We start from the raw sequence: 20,020 nt of genomic DNA, 5'->3' as shown, positions 1-20,020 counted from the left end.
TAATAACAATATACACAGCACCAGTTGAAAACAAAACCTCTGAGGCAATATGAGTCATAACAATATAACAATCCATTACTTGCTGTCTTTTGCTTTTTTCCTCTTCTGCTTTCCACAATTAAATACTAATGGTCATTAAGAGATTCTCTAGGGCTTTTGCACAATGTAATTTTTCTCAAAAGCATCTACAGTTGCTCATGCACTATTGTTCAAAACATACAAATAAGCTGCACCATCAGACGTTTCAAAAGTAGAATTTTACTGCCAGTTGGAGCATGTTTAAAGTGCTCTTTACCAATTACAGCTTGAGAGAAGCCAGGGAAGAGATGTTTATAGATATTCTCTGTGCTGTAGGAGTGGATTCAGACACAAACTTCATGGGGGCTGTGCAGAATCACTGCCTCTCCTGTCTGACTGAGCACTGCACTTATCACTGCTGATGGAAAGATTAAATCCCATTAAACCGCCACATTTTCTTCTTATTATTCCCCCTTCACCAGGAACTTCTCCAGCAGCAGGCTTGGACCAAAATATGACACAGGGTTCACATGTGGGGCAGCTCTGGTTTTGTACTGAGACTCAGAGCAGTTCTTACAAGGATGTGGTCTCCCAGTGACATCCTGACTCCTTCTCTCTTTCTCTCAGCTTCAGAAGCTGTAAATTTCCACCCACAAGTGGGACAGGAGCTGAGTAAGGGTAGCTGATTTGGACATTCCTATTGGAAAAAAAAGAAAGAGGAAAACAATATTGAAACCACATACAATAAATAAAATGCCAGTGCCATCTAAGAAGGGAGAATGAATAGTTTTCAGTTGTCCACTGAAGGAGAGCACTGGTTTAGTGACAATTTTTTTCTTCTTTAAATAATCAAAATTAGTGTTGATATTTCTGGATGGGATGTGAAGGAAAATTCATGGGTTTAAATTCAGAGAAGAAGAGGAAATTCAGCATTCTTATGGACCCAGTCTGGCATGACACACATAGCTTAGTATAAGCACAAGAGTTCAAGTTCACACCAACACTCCGTGCTTTGCTCATCGCTGCTGCTCTCTCAGAGCCACAGCCTGACATCTCTCCTCTGCTAACCTCAATGTTTTATTACATCTCACATTATTGCATTTTTTCTTAAAGACCATGCTCCTGAAAACATGCATTACACACGAATGTCAGCTTTCTCTTGAAGAAAATGAAGTTTCCAGACCACACTGCTGCAGGACAAGGCTTGGAAAACATGAATCTTGAGTCAAACATAAAAGCCTCAGAAACCAGATGGAAACTCAGAAGCTCAGAAGCATGCAACCATCAGTCTGCTTATTTTTTTCTTTCTTTTTTTTTTTCAACCCCCTTGCTTTTAAAGCTGTCATACAATTTTTCTGATACCTGACTCATGATTTCTGAGTGCCCAAGGCTGTCAGTCCAGCTTCCCAAGACAGGAAATTTTGCCAGTGAGAAGCCCAACAGCCCTGAGCAAGAGGCAAAATGAACAAAGCATCACCCCTGAGCTGTGCAGAACATCAGTCCAGAGGCATGACTCCCTCCAGGCTTTGGAACCAATTGTCAGGCTCTGTCTGCTCATGGCTCCAGGCTGCCTTCCCCTCAACTGTCCAATTACATGAGCTGGGCAGGAAGACTGTAAATATTTAACAAATGGGGAGCTAAGTCAGGAGCTGAAGATGCACAATCATTAAAGTCAAGGCAGAGCTGTCTTCAGGATGGAAATCCAAGGACTGTCTGGGGATATTTCCATTGTCTGCAGAGGAAACCTTCTGATGGCCATGACCTTAATCTAGGCATACTAATTAAAAGCCTAAACTCAAGCTGGATGAAACCAGGCTAAATCCTTGTGTCTTCAACAGTTTCCTCTTCCAAGAGAGATTTTTACTGCAATCATGAAGTGATTCTGCAACTAAGAGAAAGCTCTAAATGGCCATCTGAGCCAACTCACAGGAGAGTGTAGATAATCCACAACCACTCATACATATCTCATTTTTCAAAGTATGTCATATGGATTAAAATTCATGCCTTGCACCTGCAGGACATTTTGGTGTTATTTAAAAAAAAAATCAATAGATTTCTCCAGGTGTGCATTAACAAATGCATGAGGAAATTTATAGTCAGGGGTTACAGAAATGCCTTCAAAAAGAGTCCCCTTTTTGGGTACCTCAAGGCATGAGCTATGGTGGTGGTTTGAGGGATATGAAGCACCCCTCACAGCCAGAAGCAGGGTCTTTGGCTCAGGGTGCACTAAGATAGCAGGAATATACTTTCTGCTGCTCTCCATGAAAATCTCTAAGATATCTCCTTTTGCCCACCCTCCTCTCAGAGCTGCTGAGGCAGCTGGGTTTAGCACTGGGTCCTTCCACAAAGGCTGAGCCCTGGGCAGCAGATGCAGGGGCTGACCAAACCATAATCTTCAGTTTCACCCCAGATATTTATGGTTCCAAAGACTGGAAACAAGAACCACACATCTCCCCATGCCCAAGTGTCAGGGAGGAGAAGGTGTGGGAGTTGAGAGGAAAAGAGGTTTCAGAAGCCATGGGGATAATTAGGAAGAGGAGGGTGGTGTGATCACAGGCAGAGGGAAATGCTTAGATGTAAACAAACACAACCCAAGATGGTGAACAGAAGCAAAAGGCTTCCCAAAGCCTGAAGTTTGGAAATACCAGCATTAAAGTTGCTAGGGCAACCATAATTGGCCCCACTGTGTATAAGCTTTAATTAGATAACCACAAACTATTTTTTCCACAGGACCTAAAGATCACTTCCAGTGCTGGGACTGGGTGTGGTGTTGGGCACAAAGGCTGATGCCCCAGCAGTCCCACCCATAGTCAGGGGACAGCTGCAGGGACAACAGAACTGAGCTGGATGAGCAGCAGCAAAGGTGCTTTCACAGTAGTAGAAAGCACAGCCACAGATGCAGCAAAGCAGGGCTGGTCCTTTGCTGTCTGATATCCTGTAGGAAATCACCGATTCCTGTATTTCCACAGCCAGTCATTAGTTGAGGATTTCTTTGGGTATGTGGCTCAATGAAATTGTTCAAGGCCAGGTTGGCTGAGGCCCTGAACAACCTGATCTACTGGGTGGCATCCCTGCCTGTGGCAGGAGGGTTTGAAGGATGATCTTTTAGGTTTCTTCCAACCCAAAGCATTCTATGATCCCATGATTAACATTTACAGGTGTAGAGGGGAACACTTGCACTTGAAGCCAGAGGGTGCTTCACCCTGGAGTGACACACAAGGCTGGTGTCAAGCACCCTTTTCTGTGTCAGTGCAGGTTTTGGACAGTTATGTCCTTCCAGTAAACCCTCATAGAGCACCAGAGGAAAGCAGTATCTTGAAGTGACATGAAAGCTGGATGTTTAGTACTGAGGTCACAAACTGCTCAGAGCAGGCATAAAGGCTGCTGGGGCTCAGCACAGAGGCAGCACACAGAGGTGTTTGGGAAGAGGCTGCACTTCTGCCTCCAACATCAACATTTCCTTTCCTTGTGGGAGCACCCCAGCCGTGGCCACATTCCTGTAATACTCATCATGAATAGTACATTAGCACCAAATCCATGGCAGGCTAATTGCACTGCTCCCATGCTGCTGCTGCTGCTGTTCCTGAAGAGCCAAGACCACCTTACAGAGGTCATTATCCTGAGCCCCTGCACGTCCTCTCCTCATATCTTGTCTCTCTTTTTTTTTTCATTCTGGTGGCTTTTAATTCAGAACTTATCCTCACTGCCCTTTCACACCTGTGAAACATGATTTTAGTCTGGTTTTTCAACCACTTTTCATTTCACTCTCATAATCTAAAGAAAACCATCCAAAGTCCTCCCAGGTCTTTACTGTGTCTCTGCTGTTACAACGTTATCTGTACCATCATTTCAATATTTCTGCTCAGCTCCAGCACTAAAGGAGAATTTTGGATGCACACACAAGTATTTGTGAAGCTGTTTTTGCTGACCTAGAGAGGACCATGTTATTTTGGATCTCCCTTTTGAACATGAACACAAACTAAAATGAAGGAAAAGCAGAGAGGAAGTGAGTGGCTCGCACAGTAAAATTGCTTTTGAGAAGAAATGACTCAGCCATTTTCTGCTCAAATGCAAACACATACACAAAAATATCCCTGCCACATTATGCAGAAATCACCCTGTTTCAGCTGGGAAAATAAAGAGCCACTGAAGCATGATGAAAGCAGCCAGAGCCAGCCAGCTCCTGTGCGAGTGCCCCACGCTGCCTCCCCTCCCCTCTGCTCTTCTGCCCCTCAAATCTGACCAAAAGAAAAGGGGTTTGAAAACCAGAAGGGGAGGGGGATCATTCCTGGCCTGAAGTCAGACTTTCGCTGCCAAGTTTCAGCCCAGAAGCAATTTCCTACAGCTGAGTCAAAAACTCTGGGCAGAAAAAGGCTGGGAAACAGAGAAGGGAAGAAGACAGGGGAAAGGCAGGCATGACCTTCACTTCAGCAATGCAAGTGGGTGATGCTGGAGTCTTCCAGGGGCAGAGAGGTCTTGTTTTAAGGCAAAAAGATGAAACACCATCTGACAACAATAAAAAAAAATTGAGATATTTTTCTTTCTTCTTGCTTTTAATAATATTTATTTATTTCGTTCTCAGGCCATTCTTGCTCATTTATCTGAGTTGCTACCTGTCAGTTAAACCACTGAGTCATATAATCAAATATCGTCATTTTAACGGTGACAATGTTTCTTCAGCTGTGTTTCTTGTGTTTTACCTTTGGCAATTATTGAAGACACTTCCAGAAGTTCAACAAGCTCAAGGCCTGTAGACATCAATTGTAGTTCATCTGCATAAAATCTCCTTCTTAAAAATGGTTTTCTGTGTTTGCAAATGTTCTCTATAAAATGTTACAAATCTGGACCTGTCTGACTTTCTACCAGTGGGTCAAATACCAGGAATTAATCATTTTGTTACTTTTTAAACATGAGACTGTATTTGTAATTCATTCATTCTGATGCAAGTATTTGTACAAACAGTGAAGAAGAAAAATGACCATAGATACAAGGGAGTTGCAAAGTGACTTGCCAAGTATCACACATAGGATTTTCGCAAATGGAGGAGGACCTGTGTCTCATCACAGAATAAAGAGCTGTTCACTTTTTATCACTTCTCTGACCTCAGAAGAGTGTTTCCCACCCTTGTTAATTAATGGATGTATTGTTCATTTCAAAACAAAATGAAAAGCATACAAAGAAAAATATTCACAGAAAGTTTGTTGCAGTGTTGTCACAATATTTTCTTTATTTCCAAAAGAATAAAAAATAGATTAAATGTTAAACATTCATTTGTTACTTTTATTTTGCTCCTGTTTTGCTTGCTTGCATTTTGAGGGCTTCTGTGTAGGAGTATTTTGGATAGGTGGGAACAGGGTTTGCAACATTTTGTGGAAACGCCTCCACATACTCTGCACCAGTCAACCTCGTAAATGGGTTTTGCTCCAGCATAAACTGCCTCTTAGGGAGCTTGAGGTTGATCCACGGTGTCCATGTTGATATGCCCTCAATCTGACCTTCAGAAAACACCACAGTAGAGGAAAATAGGAATTCTGTCTTTAGAGTATTTACATGTTCGGTCTTGTGGCTTACACCGCTGAGCATAAATGCATCTGGGGTTTAGGGAGAGGTTTCCCAGAGATCAGCCACCAGAAGCCACTGGACAGTCAATGCTGATATCAGCTGTGAGGCAGATGTGATCTAGCTGAGAATGGAGATTTCTAGTTAGCAATGATCTTGAAATGTTGATAAGTTGCATTGTGTGAGCATTGCACAGGGCCTCGTACTTTGCATCTTACACTCAGCTGCACTGAGGCTCAAAGCACCAGGAGCACCCATAGCAAGGATAAACAGTGTCTTGGATGGTTGAACAGTTAATTTCTCTTGTGTTTTGACAGTATTGTGAAGGGCTTCTAGTGTCCCTGGATCAGTTTGGGGAACCACTTGCAGAAGGGAACTACTCATTCTTGGACTTTGAGGAAGCAGTGACTACACCACAGCCTACAGAAAAATCAGTTCAGCTGATGCTCAGGAATCATCCTGCTCATCTGCTGATAGTTGCTCATGTCCCAGTCATGTGAGAGCCACTGACTGAGGGCCTGAGTAAGAAATGTAAAGGAAATGCTCACCTTGCAGTAACTAGGATTATAGTCATGAAAATATGGCTCTCTCATCCAGACCTGACATATTTTTGTAAGAGATCCTTCAGTGCACTCTGCTGCACAGCAGACACTGGTGTAGTTGATTTCTTTTATACTCTTTAAAAATAGTTCACAGATTGGTATCTTCTGGTCTGTGTCAGAATTAGGAATAGGGCCAAACCATATCCAATTACCAAGTTACCACTGATGCTGGAAAATATGAAAAAAATAAAATCCAAATTTATCCTTGGATTTCATTTTATTACACAGTTTTGCCAAACCACATTTACATAGTTCACAATTTGAAAAAGAAATAGGTCTAAAAAATTTGAAGAATTTTCAGTACTGAAGTCCCATTTTTGTATACCACTTCAGCCAGATCTTCAAATGCAGGGAAGTATGCAACTCCCGCTGAAGTCATTTTAAAGCAGTTGGGTTCTTAATGTCTTAGCTATTTAAAAACTCTGAACTCCAAAGATACTAGATTTTACATCTTATGCAAAGTAAAAAATTGGGCTTGTATGTGACTTGTCCTCTGAAACCATTTAGCTGGCATCATCCTGCTGTGAACAAGACTGGATATTTGATATAAAATTATGTGTTTCATATTTTTTCCATTGGAAAACTGAAAACAAAGCCCCTCTGACTGTTTTATTTATAGTGAAGATGTTTAGACTACCTTCTATTCAGTTTCATGTTCATACCACAGGTGGTGTAAGCTGGTCTCAGAACCCAGAGGTTCCAGACTGGACAACTCAGTGTGTTCTAGAGACTTGTATTGTCACTGCTTGCAACTCCATATTTGCCTTTTTTTTTTTTTTATTTTCATGTTTGGTGCTAGTCTCAAATGCAAAATATCCAATCCAGGGTGCTGGTTTGCCTTTGCAGCTCTGTCAGCTCTGTAGAAAGTCAGCAGTTGCATCCTCAACCAAACCGAAAATGTAGTTAAAAGTGAAATGCTGTGCAGAAGGCTAAAGGAAATGCTTCTGTCTGCTCCTAGATTATTCAGTCAAAAATCATTTTTAGGTTATCTGGCCACTTCCCAGCCTTTCCTAAATGGAAAACTCAGTCAGCCCTAGCTCCACTCCTTTTAGATGTTTGTCGCCGAGTTGAAATGGACTGGAAAGATGCAGGGCCAGGGACTGTCTGCCAGGAGGCAGGGCTTGTATCCCACTCCTACACACAAAGCCATAAATCATATTCTGCCATCAGATCATTATTTTTCTTCTGTTTCTTATAAACACAGCAGCAGCATCAAATGAAATATGAGCTTTCCAAGGCTGTTGGATTTCCTTGTATGTACTGTAGAAGGCAACATTTGCAGACATATGGCATGCAGGCTACTCTTAGAGAAGCATTTTGAAAACTGAACTTGTGCATTTTTGAGTCCAATAATTGTAGGTGGTCTGGGTTACTCACCCTAAATCACTTCAGTGGTAACTATTTCTCCTAGCCCTGCACATCAGTCTGCATGACATTATGTTTGATGGGATTTTATTAAATAGATATCTCAAATATAATCTCCTGGAATGAACTATAAAATATTACTTTCTGAATGCACGTTTTTGCCTTTGGTTTTTTTTGCCTTCTTTTTTAATTAAAATTGCTTATTTGGTTACAACAGCAGGAGTATGTTGGTCAAGCACACACCACTTGAAGTGTTCTGGTGAACAATCTGCATCTACTCTAATTCCTTCACCAATTTGTATTTCTTCCTGATTTTTGCCTCTTCCTTTGCCACAGAAGTATTGTTAGGATAATAAGTATCTCAAATATTTTGTTAGTTTTGATCTTTTGACTTATATTTATCCCCTTACTTACAGAGAGAGAGAGAAGTGGAGCTCCATACACATATATTCATAAACATAATACATATACCCTATATTTTATAATTAATTATTTTTATGTGATTGACTATTGAGTTACCCTCTTCTCTGTAGGAACTGTGCTGCATACGTCTTTTTAGAAACTGCATATTTCAGGCATGGCCATGGAAAAGAACAAAGGAAGAAGAGCTTTGGTTTTCCTTGGTATAGGGATCTATATGGGTACAAGCCCAGAGACTCGAAGGGTGATGAGGACTGTTGTGGCAGGCAAGTGAGTGTGAAAAGCTTTGTGAAAAGACAAAGAGGCAGGATCTGGCCACGTGGGACCTTGTGTGGGAGCGTGGCAACATCATGCTGACAGCAAGCATGTCCAAAAATCTTCCCATGAACTCTCAAAAGCTTTGCTGCTTGCACGCTCTGCTCATGGATGCTTAAGGCTGCTGTGACCATGCAAGGGCTGGACCCCAGCCCAGAGGTCCCCACTTACAGCTTTGGAGGCAGGGCACCCTAAACCACCCCTGTAACTGCACATATCATGCACTCAGAGTAATTTCTTAGCTTTTGGAGAACACCCTGGGTCTGCTCTGCACAGCAGGGTGGCCACATTCCAATTACCTGTGAGGAGGTGCCGTTGTCCCCTGCCCTTCCCCAGATCATGCCCAGGGGAGGTTTGAGAGACAGACCTTTGGAGCCAAGCCATAATGGTGACTGGGTCTGGCATTTTCACAGCACAAATGATCAGGTTCCAGTTCCTAGAACTGTTTCCTGACACTATTTAAACTACTGGTATGAATGCAGCCCTTCAGCTTGCCCCAGCCACAGTGAGGCACATGTACAGGAGCAGCTCACCCCAGCCAGAATCCCTCCCTGTGTTTCCCTGCCACAGCCTGTGTCAGCTGTGACCCATCTACAGTGATACTGGTCCCAGGACATCCTTTGTGCTGAGCATGCAGCAGGTTTAATCACACTGTGCGACCTTTAACATGATTGCATTCTTATTTATTGCTGCACTGACACAGACAGTTCAGCTACTCTGCTGATGGATACCCTCATACATTAGCTCAGCTAGAAACCTGATTTCCTGCCTCTAAGTGAACTGAGAGATGCTCTAGATGCTGATACAAATGTCTCATAATCCAGCTACAGCATAGCATTAGGATAATTGTCTTGGGACCAGGTAGTGCCAGATTGATAGTCCCTGTTCCATTTGCCAGCAGCGCAGGTGCAGATGCTATTAACAAATGCATCCACGCCTTTTTAAAACACTGCTGAGCACTTTGCTCCAAGGCTAACCTTTAGCAAGGAGTTCCTTGAGTTAATTATTCACTGTGCCAGTACAGATAAAATGCCCAAATTAGAATTAATAAAATGCTGGAAAGTTAACCCTGAAGGGAATATCTCAGAGAAGGATGCTACACTGACAAGGAGATTGAGTGGATGACCTAATAAGAAAAATTTAGTCCCTTTTCTAATTTCTGTTTTAAGGCTTGACCAGATGTGCTCAAATCCCAAGCACATTACATGCTTTGAAGTACTCCTCCAACCCTGGGTGCCTCTCAAACTAATTTTTTCTCTGTGTATAGTATTCCTTACTGTTGTCTCTTTGGCCTTGTTGCTGCTGACAAGACTGATACATGCATTCACACCCAATTCCACTCAATTAACACTCACTGTTTGTGCTGGAGTGCTCATAGTGAAACAGCTTCAAGGAACACTTTGGATAAAGCACGAAATCTTATTAATGTTTACATTTCTTTGTTCTCAGCCCACCTCTGCTTTTAGTTGTGTCTGCAGAATTATAAGTTCTTAAATCTAATGAAGTAAAGAGCATAAACAGAAATGAATGATTGAATAGGCCTTCTTCACACTGAACTCTGAGATTTCAAGTGATGTTTAAAATTCAGTCAGAGCTGCAACTGCATTATCTTCTGCTCACTCAATCCTTGATTGTGAATTGGAAGCATTCATTATTTAACCACATCTGTCATCCATAAACCTGTTTATTATGAAAGGGATTGAACATTTCCCCCATACAAATCCCATTATTCCGTTGGATTTGTAGTCATACCATCCTTCTCCTTTGAAAATGCTGCTCTCGTTTCCTTTAGTAGCATTGAGCAGTTGCTGCCATTTAGATAGACACAGGATAAATTCCACATTTCAATGGCCCTTCAGAAGTAGTGTTATTGTTGTTCATCTCACCATCCACCTGCACCAAGTAAAGCAGTGGTAAAACCATCCAGAGTGCAATGAAACACCTGAGGGTCCTTCCTTGCTCCCCAACATGTTGTAGGGAAGATCAGACTCTCAGACCATCTCAGGACTCTAGCTGGTCAAAGTGATCCCAAGATACGTTAGAAAGTCTCTTTTCCCAGCCCAGCGGTCAAAGAAGGAGTCAGAACTCTTCAGTTCTCATTCTCAAGGTTGTTTATTGTTTCTTATCTATAAAATTCTTTCTTCTGGCCTGCCGAGGTTGGCTCAGCAGGTCAGAGTCACTCTGACTGCCTCAGAGGCAGTGTTACCTTTTTATACTAAAAACTAAGTGTACATTATTTACCATAACTTCCCAACACCTATCACCTATGTTAGACAGTGAGTTTGTACTCTAAACCAATCTAAAAGTGCCACCATCACAGCAGAATATGGAGGCTAAGAAGAAGGAAAAAGGCTGCACATGCCCAGATTCCTCCATCTTGCCTCCTGAACCCCCATTCTAAAAACCCCAAAAAATTATTTTTCACCCCGTGATAAACTAACTATTATTCTACTTAAAATTTCTTGACTTGTAATTCTTCATATAAAGGTTGGTAATTGTTTTTTTCAAGGGACAAGATCAAAGGCACAGGGATCCTGGGCTCTGTGCCAAGGTCTCTGAGCCCCCTGTCAGGGTCTCAAGTCCTCCAGGGCAGCCAGAGCAATTTCCTGGGTTCTGACAAGACCAGGAGTGTGGAGTTGTCCTGGACAACAGATATACCACAGCTGGTGTCCTCTGACACCCACTGGGGACAAGATGTGGTCCACAGACTGCAGGGGAATTAAATATTGGTAGGACAGTGATGTTTGTAGCAAGAGGGAACAGAGGACTGGTGACAAAGAAAAACAGCACTGGTGATCAAAACTCCCATGGCAGTCTTGGGAGATGTCCTTAGAAAATGAGCTAACAGACAGTTCTTTCAGGCAGAAAAACAGGCCAACAAACCATGCCAGGTTTTTCCACTGGTGGGAGTTTTATGGTGTGAATCTTTTCAAGGGCAGATCTTTGGAAGGTAAGTATTAGAGCAAGTATCCTTATGAAATGCAAATTTTCTGTGCAAATGTCCCCAGAGAGAGCATCTATTATTGCAATTATTTATTATTGTTGTTACTGATATTGTTGTCATGTTACTCCTGGACTGAATGGGATGGTGACACATTGAGTAACAGGGAAAGATCTCTTAGTAGAAGTACAAGGAAATATGGCCATTCTAGCAACAGTCCTGTTTTGCTTTATTCCATTGCCCCAGGATAGTGCAGAAAACTACTAATACATAGCCTGGGTTCAACTGCTTCCAGGCACTACTGCAGGCACTCCAAAGCTGACCTGTTGATGCTACTCGCTGCATTTCCAAGCACACTTCAGGCTACAGGTCTGAGCTGGGCTCTGCTGCTCTGATCAGGCAGCTCTGTGCAGTCACCACAGCCTTCCCCAGCAAGGCAGCAGATGTCTCCTGGGACCAGAGCCATCTCTGCCATAAGTCATTTGGTTTCACTGATGTAGGACTGCAGCTACACTCATCCCAGGGGTCTGGACCTTGACTGCTCCTCTGCATTGCCATATGCTCCACTATAATTGTAAGCTGCAAAGTAAAAAACAAATATGCAGCTTAAACAAGCCTGCTCTGTGTGGTGTTATTTCACTTAAGGATTAGGTGAATCAGCTTCACTGGAGAAGGCAATCTCTCACCATCTGCCCACCCAGAGCCCTGGGGGGCTGCTGCAGGGCAGGAGGGAGCTGTGTGCTGTAAGGGGTGCCCCTGGTGTTAATGCCTGGCTGTAACAAATTGTACTTAGAGAAAAAGATCTACATTTAAACAAGGCCTCTTTGGGTAAATACCTGAAATCCAGCAAGGACTATCCTGAACTCTCAGAGAAGGATTCTTGAACACCCATGTCAAAATTCCCACTGTCATCAGTGAGCCCAGAGCTTCATCTTCAGATGCCTTTATTTCAATGCACAAATTCAGAGCAATGAAACCATGAAACCTTAGAAGTCTAATTACCTCAGCTCCTGATGTTTGCATATCAGAGGCAGCACTTATTTACCTAAAGCTCTGCTTTCAGTCAGAGGAGAAGCAATTACACCAGGAGTATCACCTAGAATCAGGAATATATATATATATATATATATATATATATATATCACTGAGCATCAAGCTGTGACAACTGAAGTACTGGAAGTACTGGGGCACCAGAAGACAAACAGGAAAACATTGCATTTGCTTTTGAGACAGGATCATAGCAAAAAAACTCCAGCCGGCCTCCAACTAAAAAACCCCAAGCCTTGCAATCAATAAAGAACAGCAGAAAATACCAAGAAAAAATTATCAATATGTCAAATGGTAAAATTGCAATACATTGTGAGGAAGAAAAGGTTAACCTGTGTGTATCTAACATAAAAACAAGTAATACTGAGAGTTTCGTAGACATATTCTTTATTAAACCAATCAGAATAATGGGTGAAGAGGAGGCAGACAGACTGATGGGCACACAGCCTTCTTTCAGGGAACTTCTGCAGTTGTTTTCATGGGCACTACACCTCAGACTTTCAGATCTGTGCCAGCTCTTACTCATTTCCCTTCAAGCTGTCAGAGGGCATGGCCTGACTTGGAGCTGTTCAAAGCTTCAAAGCATTATCAGAGACACAGTTGTGATTCCACCACTTTTATAGTTATACAGAGTGAAATCTTGGTAGTCAGATATTCTCTCCATGAGGCAAAAGGAAGGGCAGAATCTTGATTCTCTCTCCCTAAAGTGCTGTTCTGCACAGTTAGCAGAAACAAAATACTATTTATGTCACTAGCAATGGCATATTTTATTCTGAATGCTTGAAGGAAACAGACCTCTAGAGAATTGAAGGGAAAATAAAAATAATTTCTTTGGAGGAGAGAGATGCTTCAAAATTGAAAAAAAGTACTGGATATGTTGCTCTCATAGGAGCCATTTATCTTGCATCTGTACCCTTAACTTTCTCTCAAGCTCCAATTATGTATGAACACAGCTGTGTACATGAAGGAGAAATATCCACATGAGTCCAGTAGTCCAAGAGTCATGTTTTACTTCTATTTAATTTCATTTTTCGTCTCTTCATGCAGTTCAACTTACCTTTTCGGCCTGACTTCAAAAACTCAGCTGTTGAAGACAGAGAAGGCCTTTCTGTAACTAGCACAATAGCCAAAAGCTTTCAGACATAGAAGAGTGGTCTTAGTATTAAAGGAATTTGGTTCATTACAGCTGGAAAAGATTTTTTTTTCCAGCAAATTCTACTTAGTTGGCTATAAGATACTCATTGAATTATTTCACACAACAACATCACAAAAACACAGTGGGTATGAAAACAGTAAACAAATGGCACTGATTTTTTTTTTCTCATTTACTTTAGTTTCATACAACTTTGGTTTCACTTTACTGGTTTTTTATCTCATGTTGATCAGCAGGTTTATACCACAATATCTCCAGAGTGATTTCACCAGTTGAGTTTAGCTCTGTTATGTTCAGTGGAACTACTGCTGTTTGTGCCATAGTAAATAGGTAAAGAATCAGGTTCCATATTTTATATTTTATTATACTTCTCCTTACAAAAAAGTATAACTAAGTATGTATGAGAAATGTTTTAGAGAAGTAGGACTGGACAAATGCAGAACATTCAAGAATTTCCTGAGCAGGAAGATAAATATATTTTATTATGTACAATAATTAGCACTAAAAACATTTTCAGCACTTCCAGGGTACTGCTCACACAGCATCTGGTTTATAGCTATTTTTTGTGTCTTTCTTTTTCCAGTGCCCCAGATGGTTTGGGTCATATTTGCTGCATAAAGATGAAAAAAATTAATTTAGATTAAATGTGTCAACAGAGGGTAGTTCCATCAGTGAAGTGCATTTGTCTCATCTGAGCCTCTACAAGATTTCCAGCAGAGAAATGCCCATTTGCTCACTTCCCTACTCCACTCTATGGAGCTCTGTAGGGTAGAGATAATTTTCTCGTGCCTCGGTATTGCTTTGATTCTGAAAGGCACAGGCATGGATTAAGGAAATGCCCCAGCTGAGCAGCTGTTATTTGTGAATCTATCCTCAGGCTAATCATAGAGCTAAAGCTCTAATAAAGCAGTGAAACTGGAGCCTCAGTGCTGGCAGAGCATTTTTTGGCATGAATTGCAACTCGTCTTAACCAGAAAGGTAAAATGGTAAAAAAAAGGACAGGGTATTTATTTTAAAGCTGTAAGATGTTGTTAATGAACCAGATTATGAACCTCTTACTCACACTTTGATCAAAAAAATAAAGGCAGAACAACTCCCAAGAGGCTGAAATTTCAGGTAGTTTGGTGAACATCCAGGAGAGATATTTTTCTGTTAAGGTTTGAAGTAAATTCAGCAAGTCATTTTTGAAACAGCAGCAATAGTGTGAAGAGGATGTGTTCAGAAATAGTCCCTATTTTAAAGGTCTGCTCCCCATGTTCATGGACCAAACAACTTCCATGTAGAATTTATGTACCTATCAGTTAAGGGGAAATAACCAAAAAAAAACCCAAAGAAACACCCCTTATTAATTTGTAAAGTGATTATATTTGATCTTATGTCATCAGAAGTTCAAAATTGTCAGTATCACCTTTCCAAACAATGCTTTTTGATCTTCACATTAAAAAGCTGAAAATTCATCTTGCCTTCCCCCACTACCTTTCTACCAATTATAACTCAGGAGGCAGTAACAAATTTTTGAATTTGTGGACAAAACCTGACCAGCCCAATGAACTAACATGAAGCATTTACAGTTTTTCTGATAAAAAGAAAACAACAAAGCCATTGATTTCTCCTTTGACCTCTTTCTTAGGTGAAGAAAAAGAGAAAAAGAAAAAAGAATGGAAACTATGTGTTTTAGAAATGCCCTAAAGAGGCACTACCTGTTTATTCAGTGGCTGCAGAGTTCTGCCAGGAGGTAGAAAGTTGGGGTTCAGTTCCCACTTCCCTCCCAGAGATGAGAAGCTAAAAGAGTTTGTTTACTCTATTGCACAGGGGAATAGTCTGCTGGGAAATACTTTGTCTCTTGCTTTTTCTTTTTTTTTTTCCCCTGTAGATCTTGTTCTACTCTGTATAGAATATTGAAATATTCATTAGGCCAGAGAGAACAACTCTATATCATGGTGTTTAGGCCCTGCAGAGGAGAGACAGGACATCACTCTCATGAATATTTCAATATTATAAACAAGGTAGAACATACTTTATCAGAGATATTGAAAAAACATTTCCTCTGTCTCCATCCTGCACTGGGGAATATCAGTCTCCTACTTGGGGGCTGTCCCTGGGAAATTCAGGTGGGCTCAGATCTCGTCTGGCAGATGAGGAAACTAAAACCTTCTTCTTTGCATTTTGAATGAGTCCCTGCCAGATGAACTATTGAAAGACAGGAGACAGGTGGCTTTTTGATCAACTAATCTATCTTTATGTATCTCTTTTTCTTTTCTGCCTCTCACCTTCAAGAATGACAAGCTCATCCTGACTTTTGGAGCAGTTCTAAACCCACTGAAATGCCACTTTTGGGCAAAACACTTAACAAAGATTACTCAAATCTGAGCATATTTGATGATATTTATATTGTTCACAGCTTTAGGTTCATCTCTAGGATTATACAAACCATGTCTAGGCTTCTTTATACATCTCATCATATTTGGATAATTCTTATTTGTCTCTGATTTGGTGGAAAAGTAGATAGATAAGTTGGAGGAAAGGAAAAGGGGGCAAAGAAATCATAATATATTTCACTGTAATTTAAAAAGATCAATTAGAATTGACACTTGTGAAAAATATTGATCTGATTTCTATGTTAGAGATTTACAGCTGAAAATTGAAAGTTTCTAGAAGCTGAACTAGACTGGAATTTGTCCATGATTATTAAAGTCATAGGATAGGTAGCTGAAGTCAAATTCAAGTGAAGTGCATAAAAAAATTCCTAACTACTACTGCATTTCTGTCTAAGGAAAAAAAAAAAACCAAACCAGACAAAACCCTAAAACACAGAAAAAAAAAAAAATCAGCATGCTCTGTTGAGCAATTCTTCCTGACTTATGTGTGAGTCCACTCTGGAGGCACAGCATGGTATTTCTTCCTCTGCTATACAGAATGCAGTCCTCCTTTCCTACCTAAATGCTGGGCTGAGGGAGAAGAATTTAGGCCAGCCATTTAATTTTATTGTGAATTTTGCTCTTATGACTATGCATTATAACATGGGGCATGGATAAAGTCAGAGAAGAACTGGAACAGATGAGCCCTTGGATATTCAGAGCTTTCATTTCCCAGGCTCTGAATGATAGTCATGCTTAGATTAGAATAAAATTTCTTTTGTCATCTCCTGAGCCTAGAATATCCCTTTAGCTGGCTGAGAAAAATAATGTTTGGAAAATCTCTGTATGATATTATATTGCTTATATTATTTATTTTGCCTGAATTTGTTCTGTAGCAAGCATTCTGGAAGCAATGCAAGTGAAATAACTCAGCAAGGAATGACATAAATGCAGTGAACTGTCATTGCATATAGCTTCAAGAAACATTTTCCACATACATCCACCCAGTTTTCTTCAGTGCAGTTGTCACAGGAGAGTCTGCTAAGGATCCTGCATGATGGAAATTTCAAACACATCTTCCTACTGCAGTTTATTCACCAAAGAAGAGTCCCTAGGCTCCTGAATACCCAGGGAATCATTGATGTTCTGGCAGACAGGCAGACACAGAGGCAATGAGACTGTGTTTGTGTGTGTTTTTGCTCCCCACAGGCACACACTGATTCAGGCTACATCTGCATCCACAAGTGATGTGGTGCAACAGGAGCACAAGATTATCCTATTGCCACTTGCAACCATCACAAAGCCATTTGTGCTGAGGACAGCAGCCATACCTCATGCCTCATGGGGTTTTACTGCAGGACAGCCCTAATCTTGTCCTGGGGACAGAACTCCTTTCAGCTGCTGGAGCACACTGGTGCCTTGTTGCCTGCAGCACATTTGGCTGGACCTGGCTCCTGCACTCAGAGACAAATGGTGCAAACCAAAGCTGGAGAGTGGGGGCAATCAGGAGAGTAAAAAGCACAAAGCTCGGAGCTGAAATCATGCCTGTTCCTTACTTCAAACCCATCCTTTCTACACTGTTGTCTCAGCAAACCACATGCTCCATAGAAACCTTCAAGCCTCTTTCTCCCAGTGGTGGATAAAAGCAGAGACTTTTCCAAGCCACCAAAGCCAGAGCACAAAGGGCATTGCAGCCTGGGTGCAGCTCCCTGGCAGCTGGGAGCCATCCTGGGTATCTCTGTGATGGCAGTGGCACAGGCTCTGCCAAATAGCTCCACTCTGGGGTCACTCCAGCACTTTGAAGAAACAATTTAGATAATCTGCTAGAACTGCACAGGTACATGGAGCTGGGGGCTCAACCATCCCAGCTGGCCAGAGATGTCAGGATGAACCTCAAATCAAACCTGTGTGCATTGAAAGAGAAGATACTACAATTTCAGCATATTACTATGACCTGAGAGAGGTCCAGAGGCAAACAGGTTGTGACAGTAGAGGTAAAGCTGTGATCTTTACTTATTTGGTGGTTGTGCTGAAGGCCCCAGTTCATGCCCTGGCAAACATCTCCCTCTGTAATGCCTAAACTGAGGGACATGGGACAGTCACAGGGTCAGGAAAATACCCAGAGAAGCTCATTTTATGTGGCTAGAAAATCCTTAGGAAAATTCAGATGGCTTTGGTAAACCAAAATATCACACCAGCTTCACTGGAGGTTTTAATATGTCTGCTTTTAAACCCATACACAAATATAAAACTCCACAATGATTTCCCATGTCAAGACAAAAATACATCCACTTTTCCCTCTGCAGCTGTACCTCAGCCATAGGAAATGCACTCTTCCACTACTCAGGTGTTGTCAGAATGAGATCCCATAATTGTTTTACTCAACATTTAAACTCAGCTTTTGAAAGGAAGAACTTTACTTGAAAATCTGTTATAAAAGCAAATTGTCCTAAAAATGCACCTAAGCCTTTTGGAGATGGGGCCTACATCTTGGCAGGTTTCACAGGATTGCAGCACATTACAATAGTTCCTCAACATAAATAAAAATAATCTAGAACATTTTTTGGTTTCTGCACATCTCACACAGCAGGGATCAGACCCAGCTGACCTCCTGATGACAGTGTCATATAAATATTAAATATTAATAGTACTGTTGCTGTTAATTTGGCAAAATGTGATACTGTGTAAAGCAAACTTTGTCTCTTTTGGCCGTGCTGCAACAAGGAAAACACATGTTCTCAACATTTCTAGCTGAACAGCTTTCTTTTACAAATGTTTGCTTTTCTTAAATTAACATACATGAGTGGGTTGGGGAAGGGGGATGGGGGAGGGGAGTTGCTTTTACCTGAAGTCTTTCAACCCCCTTTTTTGTGAGTCACATTTACACCTACTGGAAATCTGGGCTTAGGTGACACTTGTCTCTAATTCAGAAAGAGTCTCTTGTTCATCAGATAAAAACCAGGAAAAGCTGTCTAAAACCATTCCTGTCTTTGACTTTTGTAGGTTTTTGTGCATTTCCTGTCATAAATGTAGGTCAGAGACTGAAGGTAGTGGCTGGAGCAATTAAGTGCTCTATTTGACACAATTGCAGATCAAATAAAATACTTGAGAGTTTAACCATTATATACACACATTTATTCTTGTGCTTTCTATGTGCTGTAAATAGGAAATATTTACTTTCATGCAATCTGGAGACACAGTATCAACAGTGAGAACTAATCCTCATTAATATGGCTATCAGGATATTTGCCAGCATCTTCTCTTCTTTAGCATTAAAAAATGTTTCTACCTTACTCCTTCATCAATGTACTTGAATGTTGAGAGGTGAAGTAAAGATCAGATGGACTTTGAGGGAGGTGTCCCTAACACTCCCTGAGGATATGTGGTAGAGTAATAATTGCACTCTTAGATAGTTCTGCTACTAGGAGCTTGCAAACATGTCTTGGAAGCCTAAATGTTATTAGTTCAACACAGCACAAAGAGATGAGGGTTTGTTGGCCATTTCAAGTGGGGAGAAAATGAGAAATACACAAAAAATACAGGGAGAACTGAGACCACCAGAGAGAAAATGCAATGGCATTATGAGGAAGCAGAAGCACAAAGAGAGCAAAAGCTGGTGATGACTCTGTGTTCAGAGCCAGCTGGCTGCTGAGTACTGGTGAGAAGGTTGTGGAAAACTGCTTCACTGTCTCACTGGGGAAAAGGGAGGAAGCAACAGTGTTTGTGGAGATAGGTGGAGGATTAACCAGCTGAGACAATGCTCTGGCACTTTGAAACATGATGAGACAGATGCAACTGCCCAAACTGGGTACCCCATGAGACACCCAGGAACAGCAGCTGGAGGGCAAGCAGCCATCCAAGGGCATCTCAAGTAGTCCCAGACACTTTCCTGACTGTGGGATAGCCAGTCTTATGTGCATGCTGTTGCAATGTTCCTCACTCAGGGTCACCCAATGTGGTGGTGTTCACAGGTGTCCCAGGACGAGAGAAGAGATGAGAAACTTGACTCCATGTTTCAGAAGGCTGATTTATTATTTTATGATATATATTATATTAAAATAAAATTATATATTAAAACTATATTAAAAGAGTAGAAGAAAATTATTTCATCAGAAAGCTAGAAAGGAAAGGAATGGAATGATAATAAAATCTTGTGACTGACCAGAGAGTCTGAGACAGCTGGACTGTGATTGGCCATTAATTAAGAACAACCACATGAGACCAATCAAAGATGCATCTGTTG

The sequence above is a fragment of the Molothrus ater genome, chromosome 1, assembly GCF_012460135.2.
Source record: "Molothrus ater isolate BHLD 08-10-18 breed brown headed cowbird chromosome 1, BPBGC_Mater_1.1, whole genome shotgun sequence".
Lineage (NCBI taxonomy): Eukaryota > Metazoa > Chordata > Aves > Passeriformes > Icteridae > Molothrus > Molothrus ater.
The sequence above is the reverse complement of the archived record's forward strand: the minus strand, read 5'-3'. Positions refer to the sequence as shown.